Raw genomic sequence first — 24820 nt, 5'->3', positions numbered from 1 at the left:
TTTAAGACTTGGAACGGAAAGGGGCTGGTCTCATGCATATTAAAAGAAGCCAGAGCTTTCCACAGCCTCCCGAAAACAGTACAAATCCTAAGTCAATCATTATATGTCTGTCCTCCTAAAGCCCTTTTAAGAGGAAAAGTGTTCGTTCCAGCTAAAGATGACACAGAGATTTGTGGGGCTTTCTGCCCACTCTCTTTACTGGAGGATTTTTTTTCATTCCTGTATTACAAGGATAACTTTGTACAAAGTCAGAAGTGGGACTGTCAAGAAGTCTCTTACAAAGACCTAAATTGACAAAGCATCTATGTTGAAATAACTCCTCTGGCTTTACCAGAATCTTCTCTTAAATTTGCATCCTGAGCCAGAGAAATCACTTATTTTGAAATAACTCCTACCTCTTCCCAAATTGCAAAATTGTGGAAGAAAGTGACTCTGATCTTCATAGAAGGGTATCTAAAGGGATTGATCAGTTCTCCCATAGTCTTTGTTTTATCCCAACTTGATGTGGTCCTGGATGATTATCTCATCTAGTACAATAATTACTATTCTCTCCGGGCTTTCATTCAACTCATGCTCAGTTATGGCAACTATGCAACACTGTTTTTCCAGAGACGCTCTACACAAATATGAAGAAACAGAGCAGGAAAGAGAAAACTTGGGGTTGTAAAGCATACTTGACTCTGAATTAGAAATTACCTGCCTTAGAGGACTCCTGCATGAGTGACATGTTTTCTAAGAAAAATTGTTGGATTTCCATTTCTGACAGTATGGTGGACTAGATATGCAGGGAAATCCTCCTGGTACAGAACACTCCAAATGATGGATAAAATATTAAAAACATACTTTTAGGGATGCCTGGGTGGCTTAGTCAGCTAAGCATCCAACTCTTGGTTTTGGCTCAGGTCATGATCTCAAGGTCCATGGAATCAAACTCCATGTTCAGTGTGAAGTCTGCTTGAGATTCTCTCCCTCTCCCTCTGCTCCTCCTCATCCCTCAAATAAATAAATAAAATCTTTAAATAAAAACCCACATATTTTTAAATGCATTTTTGAGCCAGCAGAAAAGTAGGGGAAAGGAATAGAAGAAAGGATAAGAAATCATAAAATAAAAAATGGTAAGCCAGCACTGAAGCTAGTATTGCCTTAGCAGTATCTACAGATTGTTGGTGGCCCAGGCCAGGGTTTTAATACACCAAATTTGGATACAAGAGACAAAGCCTGGGGCCCATACAAAATGGGAAGTTGAGTCAGAGATCCTGTCCTAAAGCTGGAGTCACCAAAAGGCAATACCCTCAGTATGTAAAAGAGAGTTGTCCACACTTTGCCTAAATAGACCTTGGCTAGGGTGGGAGATGGGGGGAAGTTTCCCAGAGATTTCTAAGTCCTCAAAAACAAAAAGCCAAAAATTTCAAATGGTCTCAGTTTAGAAGTGTTTGTAGGCACAAGCAAGTACAATTTCTCTCCAGAATAATATATTTTAAATCTAGGCTTTGGGGGCACTTGGGTGACTCAGTGGTTGAGTGTCTGCCTTCAGCTCAGGGCATGATGCCGGAGTCCTGGTATCAAGTCTTTCATCAGGCTCCCTGCAGGGAGCCTGCTTCTCTCTTTGCCTATGTCTCTACCTTTCTCTGTGTCTCTCATGAATAAATAAATAAAATCATTAAAAAATATATAGGCTTTGGAGAGACCTGTGTGGCTCAGTAGTTGAGTGTCTGCCTTCAGCTCAGGGCATGATGCTAGGGCTCCAGGATCGAGTCCTACATTGGGCTCCCTGCTTCTCCCTCTGCCTATGTCTCTTGCCTTTCTTTCTGTGTCTCTCATGAATAAATAAAAAAAAATTTTTTTTAAATCTAGGCTTTGAAGGGTTCCCATGAATAAAATTCTAACAAACTTGAGCTCAGAGCAAACAGTTATAAAAATCTGAAGGAAACATATGCCACCATAAACAAATGATAGCAGAAACACTGAACTGTAGAATCACACTTGCAATGACTATAGATGCAGTAATGTTTAGGTACATGATACACATTGAACATGTTTTATATGTCTAAGGAAATAATGAGTATTTTGAAAAGACAATTCATGAACAAGAGGCTAAAAATGACCAGGCAAAATTGGGGGAAAACAATTTCTAGAAAATAAAAATATAATATTTAACATCATATTTTATATATAATATATATTATATTATAACCAACCTAGTGGATGGTTAGAAGCTGCTGAACACAGAACAAATAAATTGGAAAATAGATCTGAAGAAACGACTCAGAATTCAGTACCTATGGATAAAGAAAAGAGATGGAAAGTAGAAAAAGAATATAGGAGAATATGTTCATGAATCTGGAATAAGGAAATACTGCTTAAAGGAAAAAATCTGATAAACTGTACTACATAAAATTAAGAACATCTGTTCATCACAAGACAGCAACTGAGAGAGTGAGCGAAAAAGACAAATTCATAGGCTGGGAGAAGATATTGGGGTGCATATCATCAAAAGGGCTTATATCAAGAAAATATTAAAAATCCCCACGGAGCAATAAGAAAAAGGCTGAATGTCCAACTGTAAATGCCCTAGAGACTTAATGAAGTGCCTTTTTTTTTTTTTTTTAAGTAATCTCTACATACAATCCCAAAATCTACAGTTACATGCTCCACGGACTGAGCCAGACAGGCCTCCGAATGAGGAACCTTTCCAAGGAGGATATCCCAGGGGTCAAGATGGCCAGCTTCAAAAGTGATTAGAAATATGCAAATAAAAAAGAAAGAAATATGCAAATTAAAATCACAATTCACATTCGCTGGGACGGTTATTATCTGTATCTATTAAATCTAGCAAGCACACTCCTAGGTATATACACTCAAAATATGTGTGCACAAGTGCATCGAAAGATGTGTACAGGAATGCCCATAATAGCATTATTTGTAGTATCCCCAAACTAGAAACTTGTATTTGTTGCCTAGGGCGGTTGCAAAGACCGTTTTCTTTACCAGCTGGCACCTTGTTTAGCTCCGCCAACAGGAGGTGCTAGAGGAAGCCTGCAAAAGGGGGAGGAGAAAGAGGGAACTTGCTTCCCGCCCCCGAGCTTGGTGGTGGCCAAAGCTCCCGGCAGTTCTCCCTGCAACCTCCACACCTCCCCGCCAACGCCCCGCTGCCTCAGGGGCCGCACTAGGTTCGAGTTTGCAGCTTTTCCCCTTCCTAGAACCAGCCTTAATGGTGCCCCTTAACGATACCTGCACCCACTCTCCCGTATTCCTTCCTCTGAGGTCCGCCTCCCCCAGGCTCCTCCTCTGTGCTTCTGGGCTCCAGTAAACTACCTCTTCCCTTTGTTAACCGCTATCCCTCCAGGGGCTTCCTTCAGTTGCCACGTGTTTCCTTGGCATTTCCCTTTGGCTTTTCCTGTCCTTATAATAAATTTCCTCTGTTAAATCACCTGGCTTCTATGTACCTGAGTGGACACTGCCTGATATGACAGCCAAGGTTTGATTCTTTTGGCATCTGTCCTGCCTCCTGACCAGGAATGCATTGGACATCACTCACTCCCTCCACCCCCCCTTTTTTAAAAAATTTATTCATGAGAGACACACAGAGAGGCAGAGACACAGGCAGAGGGAGAAGCAGGCTCCATGCAGGGAGCCTGACGTGGGACTGGATCCGGGGACTCCAGGATCAGGCCCTGGGCTGAAGGCGGCGCTAAATCGCTGAGCCAGCTGGGCTGCCCCTCACTTCCCTTTTAAACAGAGAACCTGAGGGCTGCAACAAGTTCACAGATCCTAACAGCCTCACTGGGTTGATTGTGGATAGCGTCTTAATGTGGTTGCAGAAATCAACCACTGCCAAAAAGAGCAGAGCATCCTGGATGTCTATTCTGTGACTCCCTGCCAGGAGGACAATTAGGGTCACACTGCTCCTTATGAATACTCTCTGGCTGACTTTCTTTTCCTTCTGTGAATGTTCACGGGAAACTGGCATCTTTTCTAAAGTCTTCATGTCCCTCCTCAGATAGGCTGTTGAGGGAGCTGAATTTGAGAACATCTAACTCCGAAGGTGCCCTGCTGTTGCTATGGCCACCATTGTGTACGTATGTTTAATAACGTCATTGTGAGGGCTGATTCTTTAACCAGATTGTAAACATGTGTGCAGAGGTTGCCCAGCAAAGGAACGAGAAGGTTATGCAATTTGTAAGCAAAACAACGTGAGCTAAGACCTTGATGGGCCATGATTTTTCAGTGTTCTTCCCCCAGAAGTCTGTACCAACCATTATGAATCACTATAAACCCAGACTACCCTTCCTCCTTGCAGAAATCCCTCATGGTATGTGATTTTCCTGACTCAGGTACATACCTCCATAGTTCCCACCATTTAAACATGTGTCTAAATAAGGCAGGATTACAAGCCATTTCTTAAAAACCTATTTTTATCCACACTTTAGACCAGAATATTCTCATAAAATTTTCCTCATGTATACATTCTAGATAGTGCCAATGTTTTGGTCCTGTCCAGAGGCATTATCCTTAGAATCTCAGCTCCTCACCTCCTCAAATGCAATTTCCTATGGCTTCACTCAGCCACCCACTCTTACGTTGATGACCTTTACCTTGTCATCACCAATAACTGCACTATCTCCAAAATCTCTATTTCAGGAATTCTGATTGTTCCTTATCTCCTGTCCTCCATCTCCTGTAGGCTAGAGCAAGCATTCCAGCTTTTCTTCAATCTTACTGAAACCTGTGACTCATGTACTAACCATCTTGCCTCATGTCCTCATTTCCTCTCTATTCATGTCAGATTCCATGTTCATCATTATAATTGCTCTCTTGCAAATACCACTGTCCCTTGCCTCCCCTCCGCTGTTTTTGATGGGTAACATCCTGACTCTGTAGTATTTTCCACTCCAGGCCTTGCCTGAACATGGCTGGAGATGAGCACACAACTTGCTCAATAGCCTCCCTTGAAATTCTCACCATGAATCTCAAATGGGCACTCAACACTCTGTGGCAACTTTCCCTGGTGTGTTTACTTTCTACAGGCTAACACATTTATTTCCCACTCCTTTTTTCTCCTCAGACCTCCCAGCTTGCCTTCATCACATGCTCCATGGTGGAAACCCCTCAGTCATCATACCAACAACCACACCTACCAATTTCCCAGCTGTGTGCCCACGCTCCAAATGAACAAAGCCTGCCTTCTGCCTGGAGCAAGATCCCACCCCCTCTTGCCCTTTAAAAGGGCCTCACTTCTAAAAATATTCCCTCTGCCTCCTGCATCCTTAGCTTTTTCTACCCTAGGTCGTTTGTATCAGCATACAGACACTCTCTAGTATAATATCTCCCATTTAAAAAACTTCCTTGAGGGGCAGCTGGGTGGCTCAGCCAGTTAAGCGGCTACTTTCAGCTAAAGTCATGATCCCAGGGTCCTGGGATCAAGTCCCTCATTGAGCCCCACGTCGGGCTCTTTGCTTAGTGAGGAGCCTACTTCTCCCTGTCCCGGACTTATACTCTCTCTCTCTCTCAAATAAATAAAATATTTTTAAAAAATGTGTTAAACTTCCTTGACCCCATAGCCCCATCTCACTACCACCACACTTCTCTGTCCCACTGCATAGCAAAAAAAAAAAAAAAAAAAAAATTGTAAGATTTATTTATTTGACAGAGAGAGAGAGAGAGAGAGAAGGGGTGGGGGGAGTAGAGGGAGAAGAAGAGAGAAACTCAAGCAGAGGGGCACCTAAGTGGCTTGTTGGTTGAGTATCTGCCTTCAGCTCAGATTGAGATCCTGGGATCCTGGGATCCTGGGATTGAACCCCGTATTGGCTCCCCACAGGGAGGCCTGCTTCTCCCTCTGCCTGTGTCTCTGCCTCTCTCTCTGTCTCTCATGAATAAATAAAATCTTTAAAAGAATAAAAAAAAAAAAAAGAAAAGAAAAGAAACCCAAGCAGATTCTGTCCTCAACGCAGAGCCCTATGTGAGGCTCAATCCCACAATCCTGGGATCATGACCTGAGCCAAAATCAAGAGTTAGACACTTAACTGACTGTGTTACCCAAGCACCCCTACATAGCAAAACTTTAAAAAAAAATACTCTGTTATCTTTCTTTATTCATTCACTCCAACCAGGTGTCTATCTCCATCTTACCTCTAAAACTGCACTGGTCGTTAATGGCCTCTCTTTTACCAAATCCAGTATTCATTTCTATGGCCTCATCTTAGTTTTTTGTGTGTGTGTTTGTTTTTTAAGATTTTATTTATTTAAGACAGAGAGATCACGAGTGGAGGCATGGGGTGGGGTGGTGAGCAGAGGGACAGGAAAGGGGGAGAAGCAGACTCCCCACTGAGCAGGAACCCTGAGCTGGGGCTCAGTCTCAGGACCTCAGGATCATGACCTGAGCCAAAGGCAGCCACTTAACCAACTGAGCCACCCAGACCTGAGCTGAGCCAAAGGCAGCCACTTAACCAACTGAGCCAGCCAGGTGCCCCTTACTTTTTTTTAAGCAGCTCCACATTCAACGTGGGGCCTGAACCCATGACCTGAAATCCAGAGTCACATGCTCTACCAGCTGACCCAGCAAGGGGCCCAACTCCATCCTTTTTTTTTTTTTAAAGATCAATATATTTATTAGAGAGCAAGAGAGTGCACGTGTGAGTGGGGGGAGGGGCAGCAGGAGAGAGAGAAATCCTCAAGCAGACACCTTACTGAGAGTGAGCCTGATGTGGGGCTGGATCCCAGGACCCTGAAATCATGACCTGAGCCGAAATCAAGAGCCGCACTCTCAACCAACTGAGATGCTCAGGCACCCCCAACTCTATTCCTTCTTGAAACACTTTTCTTTAGGTTCCCTGACCATCTGTTCCTTTTCTTCCTGGCCTTTCTTTCTCTGTTCTATTTCTAAATGTCAAAGTAGTATGGAGAAAATTAGCAAGACAAAAACCACTATAAGCAAAGTCAAAAGACAAATGATAAAACGGACAATTGTAATGGAAAAAACTCAGTTTTTCCCTTCCTAAGTAGGGGAAAACCGAGTTTCCCCCTGCTCTGTGTTTTTCTCTTGTGTGTCTTCTTTACCTTTGCAGAGAATACTGTACTTCTGACACTTCTGGTCACAAATGTATGAGGGTTTCCCCCCCACAACAGTAAGCAACTCTCCTGACACCAGCTGGATGTCCTACAATTTAAGTCAATTATCTACATTATCTACCTGAGATAGAGTCAGATCTGATAGGTAAGGGCTCAGTCCCACAAGACTGCTCCTCACTCCCACCCTCACTTCAGATACCAGTCTCAAGCTCAGGTTATCATCTGTGCGTCTTCTTTTATTTTATTTTTTTAAGATTTATTTATTTATTCATGAGAGAGAGAGAGAGAGAGGCAGAGACATAGGCACAGGCAGAAGTAGACTCCCTGCAGGGAGCCCAATGCAGAACTCATCCCAGGACTCCAGGATCACGCCCTGAGCCAAAGGCTGACACTCAAATGCTGAGCCACCCAGGCACCCATCATCTGTGCTTCTGATCTACTGGCTAGAGACTCCTCCTTGGTTTACAGGGAAACACGTTTTCTAGTTTATTAAAGTATATGATAAAGGAAAGAAATGAGCAGCCAGATGAGGAGACACACAGGGTGAGGTCTGGGAGGATCCCAAGAGCAAGAGTTTCTGTCCTGGTGAATGTAGGGTACATCACCCTACTGGATGTGTTTGCCAGTCTGGAAGTTCCCTGAACCCCATACTATTGGGATTTTATGGAGGCTTCCTCATGTAGGCATGATCAATTATTAACTCCATTTCCAGCCCTCTGGAAGATGAGGTGTAGGGCTGACAATTCCAAGCTTCTCATCGTAATGTGGTCTTTCTGGAGACCAGCCTCCATCTAGGAGCCCACCCAGAATCACCTCGTTAGAACAAAAGGTACAGGGATCCCTGGGTGGCTCAGCAGTTTAGTGCCTGCTTTAGGCCCAGGGCATGATTCTGGAGTCCCTGATGGAGTCCCACATCAGGCTCCCTGCATGGAGCCTGCTTCTCCCTCTGCCTCTCTCTCTCTCTCTCTCTCTCATGAATAAATAAATAAAATTCAAAAAAAAAAAAAAAAAAAAGAACAAAAGATACACCTGGTTCTCTCATCCCTTAGAAACCTGTGAGGGTTTTGAGAGTTCCTGGTGCTCTTATCATTTACAAAATTACAAGGGTTTTAGGAGCTGGGGGCAGAGGCCAACATATATATTTTCTTTTTTTTCTCATAACAGTATCTACAGGGGATCCCTGGGTGGCTCAGCGGTTAAGTGCCTGCCTTCGGCCCGGGGCATGATTCTGGAGTCCCGGGATCAAATCCCACGTCGGGCTCCTGCATGGAGCCTGCTTCTCCCTCTGCTTCTCTCTCTCCCTGTGTCTCTTATGAATAAACAAATCTTTAAAAAAAAATCTTTAAAATCTTTAAAAAAATAATAACAGTATCTACAGATCAGGTCATGGACATAGTGATAATATCCCTAATATTTCAAGAGAATTCTCCTTATCCTAGAAATCAGTAAGAAAAAGACCAATCGGGATGCCTGGGTGGCTCAGTGGTTGAGCATCTGCCTTCGACTCAGGTCATGATCCCCGGGTCCTGGGATCGAGTTCCACATTGGGCTCCCTGCAGGGAGCCTGCTTCTCCCTCTGCCTGTGTTTCTGCCTCTCTCTGTATCTCTCATGAATAAATAAAATCTCAAAAGAAAAGAAAAGAAAAGAAAAAGACCAACCACCCAATAGAAAAATGGAGAAAAAATATGAACAGATGGACCTCAGGAAAGGGATACAAATACTCTTTAAGATACAAAGATATAGACAAATTGATTAAAAATAAAGAGAAATAAAGATGAAAGTCACACCAAAATATCATTTTCAACTATCATACTGATAAAAGCCCCAAAGTTTGACAGCATGTTCTATGGGAAAACAGGCCTCACATACTGCTGTGAAATTAATATGAAAAGATTTCTGAGCTAGATCTTTAAATGGATAAAAAGAAAAGGATAAACCAGCCTATCTACTATGCTCCCAGAACGTATATGATTTCCATTTTTATTTTCATAAGGATATACACAAACACAAAACAATGAAAAGCTGTTATTTGTTGCAGTGGGAACTGGAGTGGATGGGGGATAAGATGAAAGTGAGTCTTTCAAGTGTACAGCTTTTAACAAAAGAAACAAAGAACTATGGTCCAAAGAATGTCCTAAAAGGCACACCATTAGATGTGATAAAAATAAAATACTGTTTTTTAAAAAAGGTATCCAGAAGTTTTGAAATGTACCCTATGGCTATGACTCCTATATGTACAATTGCACAAAATATTTTGTATGTGTATCTGGATCCTGGCATGACTGCTTATTTCAGAGAAAGTTAATTGACAGAGAACTTTTTTTTTCTTTTTTACATCAAAAGGGTGATTAAAGGGTATATAAAGTGCCAGAAAAAATAATGTGGTGCAATGGTTTCTTGGCAGCCCTTGAACAGGATGTTACAACACATTTCCCAAACATTCTGTTAATAGGAATCCTCCTGGTAACACAGAATGACAATGAGCTTATTTCATATGAAATGTATCAATATGGTGGCTATGAATAATCTGAGAGGCAGAGCAGGAAATGGACAGTCAAGTGAAATACTCTTACTGAACATTTACAGCATCAGAATTTGCTGTCCTTTCCATCATTCAAAATATGTTCTGACCAAGCAAGGGAAGCCACACAATCAATTGATTTAAAAAGACAAATATCATATCATTTCCCTTATATGTGAAATCTAAACAAACAAACAAAAAAAACCTGTATAGATACAGAGAATAGATTGGTGATTTCAAGAGGCAGGGAGTAGGGGGTGGGAGCAATAGGTAGATTTTTTTTTTTAGTTTAAATAAATGGAATAAAACATTTTTATAAGGACAAAATATGGAAGCCACCTGAGTGTCCATTGACAAATGAATTAATAAGCAAAATATGGCTTATATATGTACAGTGGAACATTATTCTGCCTTAAAAGAAGGAAATTCTGCAATATGTTACAACATGGATGAAAAACTTGAAGACATTAAACATAGTGAAATAAGCTAGACACAAAAAGACAAATACTGTGTGATTCCACTTACATGAGGTACTTAGAGTAGTCAAAATCATAGAGACAGAAAAGAGAATGGTGGTTTCCAGGGGCTAGATGGAGGGGTGAATGGAGAGTTATTGATTAAGAGTTTCAGTTTTACAAAATGAAAAGAATTCTGGAGGTGGATGGTGGTAATGGTTGCACAACAATATGAATGTATTTAATACCATTAAGCCATACACTTAAAAATGGTTAAGATGGTAAATTTTATGTTATGTATGTTTTACCACAAGAAAAACAAATGGAAAAAATGCAAGCTACAGTGGCTTTGTTAATATCAGACAAAGTAGGGGCACCTGGATGGCTCAGTTGGTTGAATGCCTGGGATCAAGTCCTGGGATCAAGCCCCACTTTGAGCTCCCTGCTGGGCAAGGAGTCTGCTTCTCCTTCTCCCTCTGCCTGCCACTTCCCCTGCTTGTATTCTCTCTCTCTCTGTCAAATAAATAAATAAAATCTTTAGAAAATATATCAGACAAAGTAGATTTCAGAATGATAAAACTACCGGAGATAAAGAAGAACATTTTATAATAAAAGGGCCAGTTGACAAGGAAGAAATAATAATCCTAAGTGGATATTCATATAATAACAAAGTTTTAAAACACATGAACTAAAAACTGATAGAAACAAAAGGAGAAACTGACAAATACAATTATACCTGGAGATTTCCACACTTCTCTCTGTGTAACTGATAGAACAAGTAGACAGAAAATCAATAAGACAAAGAAGCTCTGGATGGAATTAACTTGATGGAATTAACATTTATACAACAACAACAACAACAACAACAGGAAGTCTTTCTTTTCAAATGCACATGAAATATCCACATCCAATAAGGTGGACCATATTCTGGGCCATAAAATAAATCCTAACAAATTATTAAGAAGTAAATCACACAAAGTATATTCTATAACCTCAAAAGAATTAGATTAAAAACAGTAACAGGAAGATATCTGAATAATTCCCAAATAATTGGATATTAGACAACACACTTCTAAGTAACCCATGGATCAAGGAAGGAGTCTTCAGTGAAATTAGAGAAAATATTTGAGCTAAACTAAAATGAAAATACAGTATATTAAAACTTGTGAAATGCAGATGAAGCACTGCTCAGAGGGAAACTTATAGCATAAAAAGCTTTTATTAGATAAAATGATCTGAAATCAATCATCTAAGCTCCCACCTTAAGAAATGTTTTAAAAAATTTTTAAATAAGAACAAATTCAACTGAAAGCATGCAAAAGAAAATAAAGATAAGAGCAGAAATCAATATAATTGAAAAGAAGAAAACAACAGAGAAAAATCAATAAAACTCTAAGCTAGTTCTTTGGGAAGGATAATAAAATTGATAAACCTCCAGCCAGACTGAAAAAAGAAGAAAATTATCCATATAGGATAAAAAGGGAAATATCACTACAGACCCTACAGATCCTAAAGACATTAGATGTAACAAGGAATATTTCAAAAAAACCAAAACCAACCAACCAACCAAACAAAGCCCTCTATGCCCATAAATTTGATGACTTCGATAAAATGGACTTATTTGTTAAAAGATACAAATTACCAAAATCCATTCAAGAAGAAATATATAAGCTAAATAGTCCTATATCTATCAAAGAAATTGAATTCATTGTGAAGAGCCTTCCAACAAATAGGCTCAGATGGTTTAACTGGTAAATTCTAACAAATATTTAAGTAAGAAATAATACCGACTTGACATAATCTCTACTAGAAAATAGAAGAGAAGGAAACACATCCCAAGCCATTTATGAAACCAACATTTCTGTCTTAGTCCAGGCTGCTATAATGAAGTAGCATAAACTGGGTGGCTTATAAACAACAGAAATTTATTTCTCAGTTACTGAGGCTGAGTCCAAGATTAGGGTGCCAGAATAGTTAGAATTCTGGTGAAGGCCCTCCCCTGGGCTACAGATTGCTGTCTTCTCATTGTATCTTTATATAGTAGAAACACTGCAAGAGAGCTCTTTGGGATCCCTTTCATAAGGACCCTAATATCATTTAAGAAGTCTTTGCCTTCATGACCTAATTTGCTCCCAAAAGCCCTACATCCTAATACCACCACATTGGGGAATAGTATTTCAACATATGAATTTCGGGGGAAACAAACTTTCAGTCCAAATGTAATTACCTTAATATCAAAACCAGAACCAGTGTGGTATTAGGTTAAAGGATTGGCACATAGGTAGAAGGAACAGAGCACAGAGTCCAAAAATAGACCAACACAATTGATTTTTTTAAAGTAGGCTCCAGGCCCAGTTTGGAGGCCAACACGGGGCTTGAACTCACAACCCTAAGATCAGGACCTGAGCTGAGATCAAGAGTCAGATGCTTAGCTGACCGAGCCACCCAGACACCCCTACACAATTGATTTTTCACAAAAGTGCAATGGCAATTCAATGGAGAAATAATTGTCTTTTGAACAAATAGTGGTGGAAAAACTGGATATCTATTTGCAAAGCAAAATGATCTACCACCCATATTTCACATTTAACCCAAGAATTTATAAGAATTATATAAGAATTGTATAAGAATTTAACTCAAAATGGATCATAAATTTAAATATAACATCTAAAAGTATAAAAACTGTTTTTTTAAAGATTTTATTTATATATTAAAGAGAGAGAATGAGAAAGCACGAGCATGGGGGAGGGGTGGTGGGAGAGGGAGAAGCAGACTCCCCACTGAACAGGGACCCCAATGTAAGACTTGATCCCAGGACCCTGGGATCATGACCTGAGCTGAAGGCAGATGCTTAACTGAGCCATCCAAGCGCCCCTAAAAGTATAAACCCTTTAAAAGAAAACACAATAGGAAATCTTTGTAACTTGAACATAGGGAAAGATTCTAAGAAATGACACAAAAAGCACAATCTATAAAAGAAAAACTTGACAAATGGGATTTCATCAGGACTTAAAACTGACTCTGTGAAGAATACTCTTAAGAGAATGAAAAGACAGGGATGCCTGGGTGGCTCAGCAGTTGAGCGTCTGCCTTCGGCTCAGGACGTAATCCCAGAGTTTCGAGATTGAGTCACGCATTGGGCTCCTGCATGGAGCCTGCTTCTCCTCCCTCTGCCTATGTCTCTGCCTCTCTCTGTGTCTCTCATGAATAAATAAATAAAATATTTTTAAAAAGAGAGAATGAAAAGACAATTCATAGATGGGAAGAAAATATTTAAAAAATCACATATCAGGGGAACCCTGGGTGGCGCAGCGGTTTGGCGCCTGCCTTTGGCCCAGGGCGCGATCCTGGAGACCCGGGATCGAATCCCACGTCGGGTTGTTCCCGGTGCATGGAGCTTGCTTCTCCTTCTGCCTATGTCTCTGCCTCTCTCTCTCTGTGACTATCATAAATAAATAAAAAATTAAAAAAATAATTTAAAAAAAATCACATATCAGACAAAGGACATATATAAGATACATAAAGAACTCTCAGAATGCAGTGAAAGGAAACCAAATTTTTAAAAATACACAAAGATTTGAAACAATAAAAACACTAGAAGAGAGCACAGGCAGTAATTTCTCTGGCATTGGCTATAGCAACATTATTCTAGATATGTCTCCTGAGACAACGGAAAGAAAAGTAAAAATAAACTACTGAGACTATATCAAAATAAAAAGCTTCTGCACAGCAAAGGAAATAATCAACAAAACTAAAAGACAACCTACTGAATAGGAAAAGATACTTGCAAATGATATATCCAATAAAGGGTTAGTACCCAAAATACATAAAGAACTTACACAGCTCAACATGAAAAACAAAACAAAACAAAACAAAACAAAACCCAAATAATCTAATTAAAAATGGGCAGAAGGGATGACTCATGTCAGTTAAGTATCTGACTCTTGATCTCAGCTTAGGACCTGACCTCAGGGTCATGAGATCAAGTCCTACATTGGACTCCACACTGGGTCTGTAGCCTACTTAAACTGAGCCTGGAGCCTACTTTAAAAAAAAGGAGGGGAGGGATCCCTGGGTGGCGCAGCGGTTTGGCGCCTGCCTTTGGCCCAGGGCGCGATCCTGGAGACCCGGGATCGAATCCCACGTCGGGCTCCTGGTGCATGGAGCCTGCTTCTCCCTCTGCCTGTGTCTCTGCCTCTCTCTCTCTCTCTGTGTGTGACTATCATAAATAAATAAATAAATTTATTTAAAAAAAAGGAGGGGGGCAGAAGTCATGGATAGACATTTCTCAAAGAAGACATATCGATGACCAACAGACAAATGAAAAGATGCTCAACAACACTCATCATCAGAGAAATGCAAATCAAAACCACAATAAGATACCACTTCATCCCAGGAAGAATGAGTAAACTAAAAAAACACAAGAAACAAGTGTTGAGGAGGATGTGGAGAAAAATGAACCCTCATGCAGTGTCGGTGGGAATGAGAACCAGTGTAGCCACTGTGGAAAACAGTATGCAGTTTTCTCAAAAATTAAAAATAGAATTACAGGGATGCCTGGATGGCTCAGTCAGTTAAGCATCTGCCTTCAGCTCAGGTCATGATCCCAGAGTCCCAGGATCAAGCCCTGTGTCAGGCTCAGGAGAGAGCTGCTTCTCCCTCTCCCCCTGCCCCCCACTCATGCGCTTGCTCTCTCTCTCTCAAATAAATAATCTTAAAAAAAAATAAAAATAGAATTACATATGATCTAGTATCCACTACTGAGTATTAACCCAAAGAATATGAAAACATCAATTCGAAAAAATATATGCACCCCTATGTTTATTGCACTATTTACAATAGCCATATTATGGAAGCAACCCAAATGTCAATCCATAGATGAATGGATTAAGAAGATGTGGTACATATACAATGGAATATTTCTCAGCCATAAAAATAGTGAAATCTTGCCATTTGCAACAACATGGTTGGTTCTAGAGAGTGTAATGATAAATCATTCCATCAAGAAAGATGAATACTAAATGATTTCACTCATACGTGGAATTTAAGAAAGGAAACAAATGAACAAAGAAAAAAAAAGACAAACCAAAAAATAGACTCTTAATTATGGAGAAAAAATTAATGGTTCCAAGAGGGGAGATTCATGAGGAGATGGGTGAAATGGTGAAACAGGTAAAAAGAATTAATATTACACTTATGATGAGCACTGAGCAATGTAAAAAATTGTTGAATCATTATATTGTACACCTGAAACTACTATAACACTGTATGTTAACTATACTGGAATTAAATTTTTAAAAAGTGGGGGGCAAAGATTTGAACTGACATTTCACCAAAGAAGCTATGTGGATCACAAATAAGTACATTTTGAAAAAATGCTCAAAATCATTACTCATTAGGAAACTGTAAATCAAAATCATAATGGTATACCACTTCATACCCATTGAGATGGCTATAATAAAATATACAGACGACAATAAGTGTTGATGAGGATGTGGAGACATTGGAACTCCAGTATACCATTGATGGGAATGTAAAATGGCACAACTGCTGTGAAAAAGTTTGGCAATTCCTCAAAAACTTAAACATAGAATTACCATATGATCCAGCAATTCTCTTCCTGGGTATATACCCAAGAGAACTGAAAACATGTTCACACAAAAACTTGTCCAGAAATATTCATAGCAGCATTATTTATACCAGCCAAAATGTAGAAATAACCTAAATATTTGAGTGATGAATGGATGAGCAAAATATTGTATATCCATACAATGGAGTATCATACAGCCATAAAAAGGAATGAACTATTGACACATACTACAATATGGATAAACCTTGAAAACATTATGCTAGGTGAATGAAGACAGTTACAAAAGGCCACATGTTACATGACATGATCCCATTTATACGATCATCCAGCATCAACAAATCCAGAGATAAAAAGTAGATTAGTTATTGTCAGAAGATGGAGGTAGAGGGATTCAGCAGGTACAGGGTTTCTTTTGCAGGTTATCTTAATCAACTGCAGCTGCCATAACAAAATACTATAGACCGGGTAGCTTTTTAAAAATATTTTATTTATTTGTTCATGAGAGACATACAGAAAGAGGTAAAGACATAGGCAGAGGGAGAAGCAGGCTCCCACCAGGGAGCCTGATGTGGGATTCGATCCCCGGACCTGGGATCACGCCCTGAGCTGAAGGCAGATGCTCAACCGCTGAGCCACAAAGGTGTCAATAGAGTGAGTGGCTTAAACAACAGAAATTTATTTTTCACATTTTTGAGGACTGGGAAGTCTAAGATCAAGATACTGGCAAAGTAGGTTTTATTCTGAGGCTCTTCTCTTGGCTTGTAGACAGCCTTGTTATGTGCTTGCATGGCCTTTTCTTGGTGTGTGCACATGGAAAGAGAGATCTCTCCTCTTCTTATAAGTGCACTAATCCCATCACCCTCATAATGTCATCTATCTCTAATTACCTCCCAGAGACCCCATCTCCAAATACCTTCAAATTGGAGAGTAGGACTTCAACATGAATTTGGATGCAATTCAGTCCAGGCAGAGACTGATGGAAGTGTTCTGGAATGAGATAATGGTGGTGGTTGCACAACTTTGTGAATATACTAAAACCCACTGAATTGTATACTTAAAACACACACACACACACACACACACATAGTAAGTAAGATACCATGACACATCTGCTAGAATGGCTAATATTAAAAAATAAAACAAAACACAAATGACAATATGAAGTGCTACCAAGAATGTGGAGGAACCAAAACTCATATATTGCTGATAAGAGTGCAAAATGGTACAGCCACTCTGAAAACAGTTTGGAAGTTCCTTACAAACTTAAACATACACATACCACATGACCCAGGAACTTCACCTCATGTTATTTACCCAAGTGAAACAAAAATCTGTGTTTACAAAATAACTGAAAAACCACTACACAAATGTTTGTAGTAGCATTGTCTGTGATCACCAACACCTGGAAACAATCTAAAAAAAAGTGGCACACCTAAAAAATAGATTGCTAGTTAGCCATTAAAGGGAAAAAAGTATTGATACTACAACAGCACAGGGGACTCTCCAATGCATTATACTAAATGAAAGAAGCCAGATTCAAAAACTTACATACTTTGGCATGATTCCATTTATGTAATATCCTGGAAAGGCAGAAGTGTAGAGACAAAGAGCCAATCAGTGGTTGCCAGAGATACACTGTGCCTTCCACTCCCAACCCTTTGCTGTGTTTTGCTGGCCCAATCCACTTTCTTTTTATTGAAAGGCCCGCTACTCCCCACCTCCACCTGCAGCACCCCTCCCACCAGTGCACTTAGGCTTAAACTTCTCCATTCCACTAAATCAGTTATATTACTCCTCCATCTGATTTCATTTTCCAGAATTGTGTTGACATTTTTTAACTCTTGTCATTTTCTCTCTTCTCTTTAACCCTATGGGTTTATGGTCTTTTTATTTCTTTATTGTTATTACAGTGGGGATTTGGGAGGTAACAGATAAATACATATTCAATCTCTCATGTTAACTGACACAGCTCTCCTTTAATCAAGTCTACAACATATGGGATGCCTGGGTGGCTCAGTGGTTTGGTGCCTGTCTTCGGCCCAGGGCGTGATCCTGGAGTCCCGGGATCAAGTCTTACATCGCTCCCTGCGTGGAGCCTGCTTCTCCCTTTGCCTCTTTCTCTGTGTCTTTCATGAATAAATACATAAATAAAAAATCTTTTAAAAAGTCTACAACATAAATATAGTTTAGGAAATGGATACTATTTTCTCATAAATATATATAAAGTTTATCACTGGCCAACCTCAGAAAATATAGGCATTTACCAGATATGATCTCTGTAAGTATATCCATGCAAGCCATCTGATTTTTGTCTACCAGAGGGGACACTCTTAAAAGAGTTGTCTCACGGTTTCTCGTCTGATAGTGAGAATTTCCAACTGCTGCCTAGGTTGTGGGCCAGAGTTCATGAGAGTCTGGCAAACCAACAGTTTTACATGGGGCCATGGGAGCTGGGGCAGGCCCCTAACAGTGGTAAGCTGGTGACTCAGCAAAGGAGTTGTAGATCTGCGTGTGTCAATGAGTAACATCCCAGCAGTCACACTTGTAATCAGGACCCAGAAATGCCTTCTTATTACTTACGTCATAATCATCCCCTTACATAAATGCATAAAAATAGTGTTGAAATAACACTGACTCCCATAGGAAACATTTTTATTCTCTCTCATCATTTCTATGGCATCGTGATCATCACTCCCAAGTGGTCTTTGAAAAGGCAGTAATACTCAAATCTTTCACCTCAGGAAGAATCCAAGGTCTCAGGAAGCAGCTGGGCTGTTGTTTTCCTCTTCTTTAGAGGCCACATAGCAAAGCTAAAGAATACTAGGTAGTGGCTTTTAAGACTTTGGATCACACAAATGTAAACTGCAGGTTGTAGTATGCTTTACACATCTTACTTTTAACAGTTCTGTTACTGTTCATCTTTGTCAGCTCACTCACGCACACATACACACACACACAACATACACACAAAGATAGAACTGGGCACCTTTGTGCTATGTGAAAACCCTGGGCCATGTAAACCAGGACTTTCTATTTTGTGTATAAGGGTGTACAGCGCACTTTATTGATGATACATGACAAGGTAGGGCTGCCAAAATGCCTCCCCTTATTCAAGGCATCTAGGATGGAAACGGCGTCGAGGACAAAAGATTTTCAGTGTATCAGAGGGTTTGTTTGGGGCAAGGACTCCTCAGCAGCTGGGGCCTCTGTTGATCGCCTGGGGCTGCTGTGTTCCAGGAGCTCTTATTCCTTAGAGGCCATGTGGACCATAGGTCCCTCACCCTGTTGCCATAGACAGATTCATTTTCATCACGGGAAATGAGCTTGACAAAGTGGTCATTGAGGGCATGTCAGGCCAGCATCAAAGGTGGAAGAGTAGATGTCACCATTAAAGCTGCAGGCGATAACCTGGTCCTCAGCATAGCCCAGGATGTCTTTGAGGGGGCCCTCTGATGTCCACTTCATCATCTTCTTGACGTTGTCATATTTGACGGCTTTTTCCAAATGGCAGGTCAAGTCCACCACCAACACATTGTGGGTGAGGATATGGAAGGCTGTACCAGTGAGCTTCCCATTCAGCTCAGGAATGACCTTGCCCACAGTCTTTGCAATACTGGTAGAAGCAGGGATGATGTTCTGGACAGCTCCTCAGCTATCACCACGTAGCTTCTCAGTAGGGCCATCTACAGTTTTCTGGGTGGCAGTGATGGAATGTATTGTGATCGTGAGAGCCTCTCTGATGCCAAAGTCATTATGGACAACCTTAGCCAGGGAGCCAAGCAGTTAGTGGTGCAAAAGGCATTGTGGACAATCTTGAGAAAGTTGTCATACTTCTTTCTCATGGTTCATGCCCTTCACAAGCAGAAGAGGCAAACATGATGACCCTTTTGGCTCTATCCTTCAAGTGAGCCCCAGCCTTCTTCAGGTTAGTGAAGATACCAGTGGATTCTACAATAAATTCAGCACCTATCTCACTCCAGAAAGATAGAGATGGGCTTTCCATTTAATGACAAACTTCCCATTCTCAGCCTGGACTGTGCCGTTCAACTTGCCATGGGTAGAATCATACCAGGCCATGTAGACCATGTATTGAGGTCAATGAAGGTGTTATTGATGGAGACAATATTCACTTTGCCAGAGTTAAAAGCAGCCCTGGTGACCAGGCACCTAACATAGCCAAAGCCATTTAGTTGGGCCTTCACCATCATGTCTCAGGGACACAGCTGATGTCAAACAGGGAGGGCCAGAGAGCCAAAGGGAGCCAGGATTTTCTTGAACAGAAGTTGAAAGAAATCTTGTAAATCAAAGATGCAGATTGTTAATTGCTACTTTTAGGCACTATTGTCTTATTCTTGCTAATGGAACACTGATTTTGTTAAGTATGGTCTGGCAACAGACTCAGGAAAGATAAGGGTGTCACCCAGCAGCATTGCCAGAGTCTCAAATAAAAATATAGGACATCCAGTTAAAATTGAATTTCAGACAAACAAATAATAGGCAACCCTATTCACCTATACCACCCCCTCAACCTCCTCTGGGGATGAACTGTGATTGGTTAAGACAAGTGTGGTAATATCATTCCCCCTTGCTAAAGATTGGTTCGGAGATGGGCATATCATACACTCTGACCAACTGCACATGGTAAAAGCTTCTAGGGGACTTCTGGGAAAGATTTTGTTCCCTGATTAAAAACAGGAGAGCCAGCACATGAGCAAGTGAGAGAAAGCACAAGATCAAGCAATGTGGGTACCAGGGTAGCTCAGTTGGTTAAGCGGCTGCCTTTGGCTCAGGTCATGATCCCAGAGCCCAGGGATGGAGCCCCACATGGAGCCCTCTGCTCTGCAGGGAGCCTGCTTCTCCCTCTCCCTCTGCCTGCCACTCCCCCTCCTTGTGTGCATTCTCTCTCTCTCTCTCTCTCTCTGTCAAATAAATAAATCAAATCTTAAGAAAAAAAAAGCAAGCAATGTGGAAGTTCTTCATTCTTCGTGCCTTTATTAATCTCATGTGAAAATACAGTGCTGGGAACAGCAACAGTCATTTTGTCACCATGAAGGAAAAGTCATGAGGAAGTCAGAGACATTGAGCCAGAACTCTGCCATTGTTGAACTTTTGAATGAGGCAGCTCTGGAATTTTCTTCGCCAGACTTCTTGTTATGTGAAATGATGAATGTCCTCACTGTTTGAGCTTCTTTTAGTTGGGTACTCTGTTTATGCTGCTGGAAACATCTTAAATGATTCAGCTGAAAGTATTTTGAGTCTCACTCAGTGGGTGTTAAATGGCTGTGGTTAATAGACCTAATCTCCTATCCAGATAAACAAAACTATTTTGTTATAACATCTTCTGGCCTTGAAATTTCGCATGGACTTTCTCAACTTCTCACAAAAGAATCACAGAAACCCTCCCACAGAGTTTGGGGTGGGCAGGAGACTATTTCTTGCTTCTTAGAATAGAATAATTATTCTATCTATCTAGAATAATATGGGACAGATGGATACTATTTCCCAATTGTGGGTTTGAGATAGGCAATCTTTAGCCCAGAGAAGTTGAGGTTATTGACTCTGACATATCATTAGCATCAGTAGCATCTGTGCTGTCACTTTTTTTTAAAAAAATATTTTATTTATTTATTTATTTATTCATGAGAGACACAGAGAGAGACAGCCAGAGACACAGGCAGAGGGAGAAGCAGGCTCTACGCAGGGAGCTTGACGCGGGACTCAATCCCGGGACTCCAGGATCACGGCCTAGGCTGAAGGCAGCGCTAAACCACTGAACCACCCAGGCATCCCTATTTCCAAATATTTCCTATTTTATTCTGAAATGAATAAAATTTATCAACTGTTTAATGGCCACAATATGTGGCAAACACTTTTACTTTTTAAAACTTCGAATAGATTATATATGCATATGGCATGTATAGAATTCAAACCAATATGTCCCCCAGCCATCCTAGTCTCCTTTCTCCCTTCTCTAGAGGCAACCATTATTATCAGTTTCTTGTGTATCCTTCCAGACTTTTGTATACGTGAACAAATACATAAATAGCTCTTCCTAAGATACAGATGATAGAACATAATACACATTAATTATATCTTGGAGATTATCCCACATCATTATTTTTTAAACTACCTTACCCTGTTTAAGAGCTGCATTGTATTCTAATGCAAGGATGTGCCACAATGTATTAGCTATCTCCAATTAATAGACACTTCAATGGACACTTGTCATGTTTTCTAGTTGGCCAACTCCTTTGGAACATTTTTCACGTTCATGGAAATACTCTCTAGTCTCCTTTGAAATTCCACCAACCAGCTGGCACCTATATCAATCTCCAAATCAGAAGTGGACCCTAGGAGGGTCTGAGACAAATATTTTGTTTCCTTCTAATTTGTTATTTTATCATCTATTATTTATATTATCCTTCCATATGTCTTTGTACCTGCGTGAAAGTAAATCTGTGGCATAAAGTCCTAAAAATGGAAATGCTCTGAAAGAAAATATTTGCAAACACATCTGAAAAAGCACTCTTAAAACTAAACAAGAGGGGATCCCTGGGTGGCGCAGCAGTTTAGCGCTTGCCTTTGGCCCAGGGTGCGATCCTGGAGACCCGGGATTGAGTCCCACGTTGGGCTCCCGGTGCATGGAGCCTGCTTCTCCCTCTGCCTGTGTCTCTGCCTCTCTCTCTCTCTCTGTATGTGACTATCATAAATTAAAAAAAAAAAAAAAAAACTAAACAAGACAACAGTCCAAATAAAAAAAATGGGCCAAAGACCTTAGTAGACACCTCACCAAAGAAGATATGCAGGTGGCAAATAAGCATATGGAAAGATGCTCTACAATATATATCATCAAAGAAATGCAAATTAAAACAACAGTGAGAAAAACTTTTTTTTTTAATAAAACAATAATGAGATACCACTGCACACTTGTTAGAATATCCAAAATCCAAAAAAACTGACAACACTAAAAGCTGAAGAGGATGTACAGCAACAGTAACTCTCATTCCTTGCCGGCAGGGTCGCAAAATTATACCACCACTTTGGAAGATAGTTCAGCAGTTTCTTACAAAATTAAACATACTCATCATAAGATCCAGCAATCATACTCCTTGGTATTTAACCAAATGAGTTGAAAACTTATGTCCACAGAAAAACCTGCACATAGATGTTTATAGTAGCTCTATTCATAATTGCCAAAAGTCGGAAGTGCCAAGACATCCTTCAGTAGGAGAATATATTAAAAAAAACTATGGCTTGGGACACCTGGGTGATTTAGTCGGTTAAGCCTCTGTCTTTGCCTCCAGTCATGATTCCAGAGATGCAGAATTGAGCCCTGCATTGGGCTCCCGCTCAGCAGAGTCTGCTTTTCCCTCTGCCTCTCACCCCGCTAGCACTCCCTTGCTCACTCGCTCTCTCTCGGTCTTAAATAAACAAATTAATTAATTAATTAATCTTAAAAAAAAACAAAACAAAACCCTATAACCCCAAGAGCAAGAGTCACACATTCCACTGATGAAGCCACCCAGGCGCCCCAACATGAGGAACTTTAGAAAACATATTGTTAAGCAAAAGAGGCCAATCTGAAAGGGCAATCTACTGTATGATTACAACTGTATGACATTCTAGGAATGACAGAACTATGGAAAACAGTAGAAAGATCAGTTGTTGCCAGTGATTCTAGGGGAGAGAAGGATGAATAGGTGGAGCACAGCAGATCTTTAGGACAGTAAAACTATTCTGTATAATACAGTAATGGTAGACACATGTCATTATACATTTGTCAAAACCCATAGAATGTATAACACAAAAAGTAAACCCTAATGTAAACTATGGACTTTGGTTAATAATAATGTATCAATATTGTTCTTCAATTATAGTACCACACTAATACAAGATGCAAATAATTGGGGAAATTGCATGTTAAGGGAAGGGGATAGGTGGGAAATTTCTGTGCTTTCCAATCAATTTTTTTGTAAATCTAAAACTGCTCTTGAAAAATAGAATAAAATACAAAACAACACCGTATAATGAGAACTTTTTCATACCCACTAGAATAAAAAAGATGGACAATAAGACTTGGCTAGGATATGGAACTCTCATACATTGTTGGTGGGAATGTAAAATTTGCAGACAGTTTGAAAAACAAAAAGAAAAAAAAAAGAAAAACAATCTGGTAATTCCTTAAAAGGTTAAACACAGAGTTACCATATGACCCATATGGAAACATATATCCCCATAAAAACTATCCAAAGACTGAAAGAGGAGCTCACTATAAGCACCATCAATGCTTTGGATTTTGAGGATCCCTTATTAAAAATTCATACAGGGGATCCCTGGGTGGCGCAGCGGTTTAGCGTCTGCCTTTGGCCCAGGGCGTGATCCTGGAGACCCGGAATCGAATCCCACATCGGGCTCCCGGTGCATGGAGCCTGCTTCTCCCTCTGCCTGTGTCTCTCTGCCTCTCCCTCTCTCTGTGTGACTATCATAAATAAATAAAAATTTAAAATAATAAATAAAAAAAATAAAAATTCATACAGAACATGGCTTCCTGGGATTGCCTGTCAGAATCAATAATAAATATTCACAAAGTAGACTGCATGAAAGCCACTCAGATCCAGCATTAATATCACTCTAGCATGGAAAAACTGTTTCTATGCTATTGCCATCCAGGACAATCAAATTAATTTATACATTTAATGCAGTCCCAACTAAATCTTAAGAGAATTTTTAATTAGCAATAATTGCACCTCAGATAAACCTCATTGGCTATGATACTGCCACTGCGCAAAGCTTAAGAGAATTTTTAGACTGGAATTCAAGAATTCTGATTCTTTTCTGGAAGAGAGAATGTTCAATAGTAGCCCCCCAAATCTGAAAAAGAATATTGAGTGGGAATTTGCCCTGTAATATATGAAAAAAGAAATATAAAAATATATAAAGCTATGTAAACATTAACACAAACAGATTTAGCAACATAAGGGATGAAAATAGGTCAGTAGGATAAAGTGCATAACAGATCCATATATCTCTGCAAATGAAGCTTACAATAGAGGCAACATTTTTTTAGTTAATTTCTTTAGCAGCAACATTTAAACTATATGAAGGAAGAGTAGCTTTTTCAACAAATCATGTGAGATAATTGGCTATCCACTGAAGAAAAAATAACATTAGATTGAACCTCCTGC

General features: G+C 40.1%; 2 pseudogenes; both read right to left on the bottom strand.

The window, feature by feature from the left end:
• Nucleotides 1–17373: 17373 nt before the first annotated feature.
• On the bottom strand, nt 17374–22306 carry LOC144281059 (glyceraldehyde-3-phosphate dehydrogenase pseudogene; annotated as a pseudogene).
• Nucleotides 22307–24296: 1990 nt separating this feature from the next.
• On the bottom strand, nt 24297–24427 carry LOC144281457 (U4 spliceosomal RNA; annotated as a pseudogene).
• Nucleotides 24428–24820: the final 393 nt, after the last annotated feature.

The sequence above is a fragment of the Canis aureus genome, chromosome 12 (assembly GCF_053574225.1).
Source record: "Canis aureus isolate CA01 chromosome 12, VMU_Caureus_v.1.0, whole genome shotgun sequence".
Lineage (NCBI taxonomy): Eukaryota > Metazoa > Chordata > Mammalia > Carnivora > Canidae > Canis > Canis aureus.
The sequence above is the reverse complement of the archived record's forward strand: the minus strand, read 5'-3'. Positions and strand labels throughout refer to the sequence as shown.